Consider the following 9,691-nt stretch of genomic DNA (forward strand, 5'->3'; position numbering starts at 1 on the left):
AAAAGAGTTAGCCAATAAGAAGCTAGAGTTAATAATGATTATTTCAGGGCTGAGCAGCCGGGAACCAACAAGCGACCTTCCTCCCACAGGTGCACACCACAATGATGAGTCTGACCCTTTATCTTCTGCTGACTCTTTCCTATAAATTATTTTGAAATGGTTTAGAAAATAATTCAAAGGAAAAGGAAGAATGAAATAATGGAGAACAGGACAGATGAAAATTAAATAGCCTAATCACTCTGAGAAGAAATAATCTCAATTAAAGAACAAAACAGAATTTAACCTGATAATCTGATTATTATTATTCCTGCCCCTTCTCCTCTTCCTCTTCTTTTAACAAGTCTCAGCTTTGCCCTGCCTCAGCCTTTTGTACACAAGAATTAAAGGTACATTCTTTATATAGGGTAAATGCCCCCATTCGTCAACCAATTTCATTTCTTTTTCTTTCTTCCTATCTTCTTTTGCACGCGTGTGTTAAATGGGTGCACTTGTAAGTGTGTGCACATGGGGGGGAGGGCCAGCATGATTACTCAGTAAACTTAATAAATAACTCAAGTCTGATCTCCGGAACCTACTTAACGGAAGAGAGAACCAAGTTGTACGCACTGTCCTCGGACACCTACACCCAGAAACCATGGCATACGTGTTCTTCCATCCCCGTGCACTTAAGATAAAACATAGTTTTTCAAATGTAATAAAAACATTGGGGGGGGGGCTGGAGAGATGGCTCAGTGGTTAAGAGCATTGCCTGCTCTTCCAAAGGTCCTGAGTTCAATTCCCAGCAACCACATGGTGGCTCACAATCATCTGTAACGACATCTGGCGCCCTCAACTGGCCTTCAGGCATACAGACAGAACATTGTATACATAATAAGTAAATAAATATTAAAAAAAAAAAAACATTGGGCATGGTGGTACATGCCTGTAATCCCAGCATTTGGAAGTCAGTGGCAGGAGGATGGTGGTAGTAAATTCAAGGTCAAGCTAGCCAGGGCTACATCTTATGATCCTCTTAAAAAAAAAATGTTAAAATGCTGTGATGTTAAATGTACCCCAGGCCATGGCCCTACTGGGAGGTGGGGACCTAGTGGAAGAGAGTCAGGCTATTGAGGGCATGCACTTGAAGGGGAGATTTGTCTCAGCTACTTTGCCAAAGGGAATGGAAAGTTCCAGAAAGTCCCAAGAACTTTTCAAATCTCTAGTTTTGCTCCATGCATTTTCTGGCTTCCTAGCTTGTTTTTGAGACAGGATCTCATGGAGTCCAGGTTCACCTTAAACTTACTATACAGCCAAGAATAATCTTAAACTTCAGATCCTCCTGCCTCTACCTCCCAAATGCTGAGATAGCAGGTGTGAGCCACTATGCCTGATTTAGCTGGAGCTAGGGGTTGAACCCTGGGTTTTGAGATGCTAGCAGACACTCCACCAACGGAAGTCTGCTCAGAATGCTAACTCTTTAAGCACAGGTGCCTAGTGTCAAGGGCTGGCAAGCTTTTACCATGAAGATCCAGAGAGTAAATTCTTGAGGCCTTTCTTATTACACAGATTATGCCAAAAGAATTCAGTTGCCATTGTAGGTCCAAAAAAGTCACAGTCTGTAAATGAAGGGGCATGGCTGCCCTTCAACAACATTTTTATCACGGTTTGGAAATTTGAATTTTATAAAAATAATCATATGTCATCAAATCATATTTGATTTATTGGGAAATGTTAAAAAAGTTTTCACTCGCAATCTATTAAAATAAACATTGGAGGTGATGGAGAGATGGCTCAATGTCACTCTTGCAGAAGACCCAAGTTCAGTTCCCAGCACCCAAGTGGGGCAGCTCACACCTGCAAGGAACTATAGCTTTTGGGGATCTGACATCCTCTTCTGAACTCCTTGGGCACCTGCCCTCTCTCTCTCTCTCTCTCTCTCTCTCTCTCTCTCTCTCTCTCTCACACACACACACACACACACACACACACACACACACAGACATAATTGAAAATAAAATAAATCTTAGAAAGAAAGATTTGGTACCAGGATTAGCGGCATACACCTATAATTCCAGAAATTGGGAGACAAAGTCAAGAAGACCACAAGTTCAAGGACAGCCTATAGGGGATATAGTTCATTGGGGAACTCTCTGGGGTCTCATCAACTACCAAAACTAAACACTGAGTATGTAGTGGACTCAGTTTGGCCTTCAGACCATTCATAAGCCTGTTCCATCTATCAGGCACTGCAATGGGCCCGCAGCACAGCTCTGAACACCAAGTTCTGGCAATGGGAAGCTCTTGCCATTCCTGGTGTAGTGGCTCACATCTGTAACACCAGCACTCAGGAGGCTGAGGCAAGATCATCACAAGTTCCAGGTCAGTCTGCACTGCTTAACTGACTGATAAAAGACCAAAAAAGGAAAAAAAAAAAAGCTTTAGCTTTGAGGTAGGGAGTGGGGCTTAACCGTCCGCCAGTCTAGCTGAAAGAGCAAGCTGGCTCAGTGAGAGACCATGCCTCAATAGGAGATGAGAAGTAGTGGAGGAAGGCACCCAGTCATGACCTCTGACACCCACACACTTGGGTACAGGAGAGCCCACCTTTACAAATGACCTCTGACACCCACACACTCGGGTACAGGAGAACCCACCTTTACAAATGTGAAACCCGCCCCCCGACGTACAACACACACAGGATCATCAAAATCATGTTTTTATTAAATGCCCATTATTTTGGTACTAGAGAGATGGTTTAGCAATTAAAAGCACTGGCTGCTCTTCCAGATGACCCAGGATCAAGTCCCAGCACCCACACATTGGCTCACAATCATCAGTAACTCCAGCTCAAGGGGATCCAATGCCCTCTTCCAGCCTCAGAGGGCAACAGGTGCAGGTGTGGTGTGCAGACACACATGCAGGCAAAACACCCACATGCATTAAAATCAGAGTTTTTCATTGTAGCTTACGTGTATGAGTGGGATGCCTGAATGTATGTGTGTGCACGACTTGTGTGCAGTACCTACAGAAGTCAGACTAGTGTGTCAGATCCCCCGTAACTGGAGTCACAGACACTGGGAGCTCCCATGTGGGTGCTCAGAATTGAACCTGGGTCGTATGGGAGAGCAGCCAGGGCTCTGAACTACTGAATCATCCCTCCAGCCCCTCATCAAAGCAATTTTCAGACCATAGGTGTCAAATACAGGCAAGATCAGACAATTGTCAATACATTAATCAATGTTTTTTTTTAATTTTTCATGATGACTCTTCAGCCCATCACTCTCTGTCCTTGTATATCTACCACGTCCTTTCTGTATGAATGTAGGCTGTGAGCCTGTCCAGTCGTTAAGGTCTCATGCCCTCTAGAGGCAAATGAATGTCTTCATACACTGTTTCCAAACCTCTTACCAATTTATCCTTTCTTTTTTGAAGCATGGTCTTATGTAGCCCAGGCTAGCCTTCAACTGACTATGTAGGGAGGACCTAAAACTTCTGATCCTCCTGCCTCCACATCCGAAGTGCCAGGACTATAGGCATAGTTACTGTGCCCCATTTTGTGGAGTTTTGGGGATCAAAACCAGGCCCTGGTGCATGCTAGGCAGGCATTCTTACCAACTGAGCTACATTCCCGGCCCACAAAGTCACCAATTTTATTCTCCAGCAGTGCACAGCTTCAGGGCATTCCCTGATATCTGGTACAGAGTAGAAACTGTGCCCCAAGTCTGAGTTCCAATAGACTAAACTCAAGTTACCCAGAGGTATTTATTACACATATTCTGTCCAGAATAAACTAAAAATCAAAACCATCACAATTCATTTTCTTTCCTCCTCAAGGTCAGGGATGGCCTTGAACTCACTGAGCAGCCAGGGACAACCTTGTGACTTCTGTCCTGCCTCCATCTCCCTCTGCAAGGATTACAGGCCTGTACTACCTGTCCAGCACAATCCTTATTTTCCAAAGCCCCCACATTTTGGAGTCCGCCGATAAGCAATCCAGTGTTTAGAAGCCATAGCTTTGAAGTTTTAAAGTCATTAAAATCAGGCCATTTAAAAGGCAATGCAGACGCGTTACAGGCTGGCGCACCTGTACAGCTACACAGAAGACCAAGGAAAGAGAAGCAGTCCTGGTCTCCAGGCGAGTCTCTAAGCCAGCTCCCTCACATCCACCAAGTGGGCCAGAGACTAGGGCCCCCTGGTGTTCATTTTTACAACCCTCCTAAAGGCACAAGACAACAACAGTGGCCGGGAACGAGCAGTCTGGGTTTTCACGCAAAAACTAAAACTTAAAAACCAAATTGGATTTACTCCTGTGCTTACGGATTCCCTGGAGGGGGAAATCACACATCACTAAGACACTGAGAGGGAATATAACTTGGGCCATGCATCTGTGTCACTTACTTGCCCTTCCAGTCACTCAAGGAGACAATCAGGTTAAGGACCTTAGCAACCTTCTTCCTTAGGATCAAACATGATGCCCCCCTCTCCCCTCCACGCCGCCCTTAGTCTTGTCTTCGCTGCTGAACTCTAGTCTTGTATTGACCACGGTGTGCTCTGGCCCCTCTTCTGCGAAACCACACTGACCTTTGCTATTTCTACACATTCCATCAGAGCTAGGTTCTTCTTTTGGTTGGTTTTATCGGGGTGGGGGTGGGGGTGGCTATTATTGAGACAGGGCCCACGTAGCTCAGGCTAGCCTCAAACTCATTACGTAGCAGGGATGACCTTGGACAGATCCTCGAGCCTCCGTCTCTGACGTGCTGGGATTATGGGCTTGTGCCCTGATACCTGGCTCTGCTTTCTAAATATATCCAGGATCTGTCTGCATTGTCATCTTGGCATCTCTCTTTGATCCAAGCTAATATTGTCTTAACTATTATGATCACAGTAATCTTCCAGCCTGTTTGCCTGCTACACACTCTGACCCCTCCTTAAATTCCCACATAGCAGCCATGGCGAACCACAGCTCTTCAAGTACGGACCCTAGATGAACCACATGATGCTGTTGCTTTCCCCCTTGGTCCAACTAGGCTGACCTCTAATCGATCCCCACCCCCTTATTTCTATTTTGTCTATGGGTGTTTAGCCTGCTTGTATGCCTACAGTGCCTGAAGAGGCCAGAAGAGGGCGCCAGGTTCTCTGGTCCTGGAGCTGCCTGCCATGTGTCTACTGAGCACCAATCCAGCGCCTGCCGATTCTCACTGTTCAGCTTGAGGTTGTCTGTGCCTGGTACACCCTTCCATTCAATCAACATATGACATATCCTTTTAATTCGCTTAATTCCAAATGTCAGCCCTATGGAGGCATTTTTTTTTTTTTTCGAGACAGGGTTTCTCTGTGGCTTTGGAGCCTGTCCTGGAACTAGCTCTGTAGACCAGGCTGGTCTCGAACTCACAGAGATCCGCCTGCCTCTGCCTCCCGAGTGCTGGGATTAAAGGCGTGCGCCACCATTGCCCGGCTTCTATGGAGGCATTTCTAACTGTCCTACCCAAAAGAGGGTAGGGGCTGGGGGACACAGTTCAACTGACAGAGGGCTCACTTAGCATGCAGGAAGCCCAGAGCTCAACCCCCAACACAGCATAAACCCAGCTGTGGTGGCACATACATGTAGGACCAGGAGTTCAAAGTCATCCTTGGCTACAGCAAGTTCAAGTCTTCCTGGACTACATATGTGAGAATGTATCTCAACCCCCAACTCCAAGTGAATTTGCTTTTCTTCCTTTACTGAGTCTGTGCTATAGAAGCACCAATTTACCTTGATTCTGTCTCTTTGTCTAGAAAGTTAGGGGAAACTTTTTTCTTCACTGCTATATATATACCCCGAAGGGTTTGGCAAGGCCTAGCAATACTGCCTAGTATTAAAATATTATTAAGAGACTAAACACGTGAATAAATGATTTTGTTATTTTTAACTGATTGACAGACCCCTTTGTTACATGAGTTTTCAAAACCAGTATCTATATACGATGAGAGCCCAGGAGTCTGGTGCTACTTCACTTTGGTGAGTCACAGGAAGCCGAAAACATCCTGCAAAGAAACCACGGTCGCTCCAAAATCCAAAGATGGGGCTCGAAGCACCCAGCAAGCAAGTACTGTATAGCATGTTGGCTATAAAACAATCAAACACTGATGGATCCATGAGCAGAGACTGAAGACAGCAGGCAGAAGAAAGGAACGCTAGGTAGCCATGCAAAAGGAGGGTTGTGAGATTAATGTATTTCCCATGCACATTTTGTTTTAACTTAGTCTGCTTCCTATCCCACAGCCATGTAGCCCAAACTGGCCCGGAACTTTCTATGTAATAGTCCCACCTGTCCTTTTATTCACCATTCTTCTGCCAGAGCTTCACAGATCCTGGGGTTGCAGGTGTGTACACCCACGCCTGGGACCCCATAGATACTGACACACAGAAACTGTACACAGTTACAGAGCACAGCGTGACGATTTAGTACGTGTGTACGATGGGCAGTGAGGGCAAACCAAAGTAACTGGCCTATCTACCGTCCGAGACATTTCCTTATGTTTGTGTTGGTGACATTTCAAGTCCTTTCCACTAGCCATTTTGCAATGCACAGTTACTGATCGGGTATGTGGCTTGGGGTTAGAACACTTTCCTAGCACACAGAAAGACCTGGGCAGCGAAACAAACAAAATAAAACTTAGCTGTTTCTCTCTTCTCTTTTACGTGGTGCTGGGGATAAACCCCAGGCTTCACAAGTGTTAGACATGCACTCTGTTACTGAGAGATATGTATAGTCCCTGGTTCTTCTTTATTATTATTACTATGTGTAGTGTGTGTGTGTGTGTGTGTGTGTGTATGTGTGTGATGGGGGGGTGTGATAGAGTGTAGAGATGGAAGCCAAAGGATAACCCAGGGACCAAACTCGGGACATCAGGCTTGGCTGCAAGCACCTTCACCCCATGAGCCATCTCACCAGCCCAGTTTCCCTTCTATCCCTCCATTGATAGCTTTCCTGACCCTGTACCTCTTCCTCCTCCCTTAAGGCCCAAGTCTGACTCCTTTGATTCTTTACCAACCCCCTAGGTGACCCCATCTGGATTAGAAAAGAAATTGAAGGACAGCATAATCCCATAAGCCCCTTTACAAACAATCTGCAAAACAGGGGCTTGGGTTCTTACTGGGAGTATTTTACTTGCACGCAATCACACCCGAAAGCATCACAGACCTTGGCATTAGAACCACCTGGATCGGGTCCAACTTTTGCCCCTGGTTTAAATGTCACACGTTCCCTCGGCTGTTACCGCCTTCTCTCCACATGCAGGACACCAGGGCATCTTAAACAGTCGCACTCGGGACCCCTCTTCTCTGTTTGAGAAATTGTTGTGACCCCAGGTATGTAGGCATATCAAAGAGGTATGCAGATCAAACATTTACTGGTAATAAATCATCATAAATTCACTTAAAAACAATTCTTAAAGATGAAAGCAAACATGTATACTAACGAGATGGAGGTAGTTGTTTCTTTCTACATAAAGGATTAACTTTCGGACTGGGGTGGAGCTGTGGTAGAGCGCTTAGCATGCATAAAGGCATGGGTTTGATCCCCAGAACACACACAGACACACACACACACACACACACAAACAGGGAGAGGGATTAAATCATGATTGAGTGTCCACAACATCTTCAACACTTTCCACAGCTTGTGCATTTGATTGATTTAAATTTCAGTGCTGAAAATGCCCCCTCTCATTTAAAAAAAAAAAAAAAAAGTACCGAGAGGTAGAAGTGTATTTAGGGCAATTTGAGAAGTTGTTAGAAATTCTGTCCTAATCCCAACACAAGCTCATCGTATGGATTTTGTTGCAACAAAACTGAAGTCAGCCACTCAAATGTGAACTTCTAAATGGAAACATTTAACATAATCTAAACTATACTAACGACACAGGCTGAGGCATGAGTATAGCAGAAGTAGTATTTTCTACAATTAAACCACGCTTCTGTTGGAGCAGAAGACTTTGGGTTTTTCTTCTTTTTTGGTTTTTCGAGACAGGGTTTCTCTGTGGTTTTGGAGCCTGTCCTGGAACTAGCTCTTGTAGACCAGGCTGGTCTCGAACTCACAGAGATCCGCCTGCCTCTGCCTCCCGAGTGCTGGGATTAATGGCGTGCGCCACCACCGCCCGGCCAGAAGACTTTGTATACGCACCAAAACACCATAACTCTTTACATAGGATTGTGCGGGATCTCAGCTGGGGAATCTGGGACGGTTTTCACGGGAGACGTGTGACGTGACGCTATGTGCACTGCAGTGTGTGTGTTGTGTGTGAACTTGCAGTGTGACACAGACATGCCCTACCAGAAGCACCTCGATTCATTACACGCTTGATTCTAAATTCATTTATGGACATTGCACTTTGATTTTCAACGACATTTCGCCTCGTGTGTTTCTGTGTAACACGTGCATGCAGCACCCACAGAGGACAGAAAAGGGCATTGGAAGCCCGGGAACTGGAGTTCCAGATGGTTGCAGGTGACCATGCGGGTGCTGGGAATCAAACTCGGGTCCTCTGCGAGAGTGGTCAGTGTTCCTAACCACTGAGCCAACTCTCCAGGCCTAATTACACATCTAGATACCTTTGGCAGTTGCCGAGTGATTTTGTGCCCCCAACACCCAGTTCTAGGAGCCCGTGAGGGGTTGCTACCCATAGTGTAACACTAGACAATCTCCACATTTATAAACACACAATTCGGCTTTCCCAAACTGAAATATACGCCAAGGAAGTGCCAGGCCCTAGGCAATGAGAGGAAGGCCTAAAAAAACAAAATCTACAAGTCAGGAATGGTAGTGAATGCCCGTGATCCCAGCTCTGGGGAGGCTAAGGCAGGAGGACTGACCTAAGTTTGAGGCCAGCTTAGGGCTACATGGTGAGTTTGAGGCCAGTCCAGGATACATAGTGAATCCCTGTCTCACACAGACAGGAAGGAAGGGAGGCCAGGAGGGAGGGAGGGAGGGGGAACGCTCAAGAGCGCCCCCTGGAGGTGAAGCAGCGGCCCGCCTGTGCCACATTCACCTGGACCCGCACCGCAAAGTCCCTAGCTCGGCCTTTCTCTACCGCTGCCTGGGTCTTAAGGGCACAGCCTCCCACTTAGACTCCAGGGCTGCGCTGTCCAACACAGTCCACAGTCACACGGGGCAGCCAACCGGAGTGGAGATGTCAGGTGAGGTTTTTGAAGACTTGGAAGAAAAACAAATACAAAGTCTCTCTCAGCCCTCACAGTGATTACGTATTAAGATGGCAGTTTGGTGGCACTGGGAGGAATGTCACTGAGATAAACTCCACCCGTTTCTTTTTCCATTGGTCAGAGGATCTACCAGACAAGTTAAAATTACATGCATGACTTGTTCTTTATGGGACGGAGTTTCTCCACATAAACCCAGAAGGTGACTAAGACTAGTTGGGTTTTGTTGTTTGTTTGTTTGTCTCTCTGTTGTTGGCGGTGCTGGGGGGAACGAACCCATGAATTTGTATGGAAGAGGACTGCCCTGGACTACACCCCCCAACCGGATATTCGAGCTTTCGGCAGAAGAGTTTTGCAAGTGCTCTACAGGAGAACCGACTCCACCCACGGTTCAGGTGCTGGGGCATCCTGACCTGGGGTGTGTCAGGCTGCGGTGGTTTACCTGGGTTCCTGGCTCCCTGCAGGCCACGCTGCCACTCCACTCTCCTCCCAGGGGCGGTCACAGGTGTCGCCCGC

General features: G+C 46.5%; 1 protein-coding gene across 2 annotated transcripts in view; it reads right to left on the reverse strand.

Moving 5' to 3' along the window:
* Arsg (arylsulfatase G) overlaps window positions 1–9,691 on the reverse strand; it is a 127,212-nt gene extending 117,521 nt beyond the window's left edge. For both annotated transcript variants that reach the window (XM_041635649.1, XM_041635651.1), the window contains exon 1: window positions 9,618–9,691. The gene's annotated coding sequence lies outside the window, so the exon portion shown is untranslated. The remainder of the gene's footprint in view (window positions 1–9,617) is intronic.

The sequence above is a fragment of the Microtus oregoni genome, unplaced genomic scaffold (assembly GCF_018167655.1).
Source record: "Microtus oregoni isolate MIOR12 unplaced genomic scaffold, Mior012 000048F_ref0000485, whole genome shotgun sequence".
NCBI lineage: Eukaryota > Metazoa > Chordata > Mammalia > Rodentia > Cricetidae > Microtus > Microtus oregoni.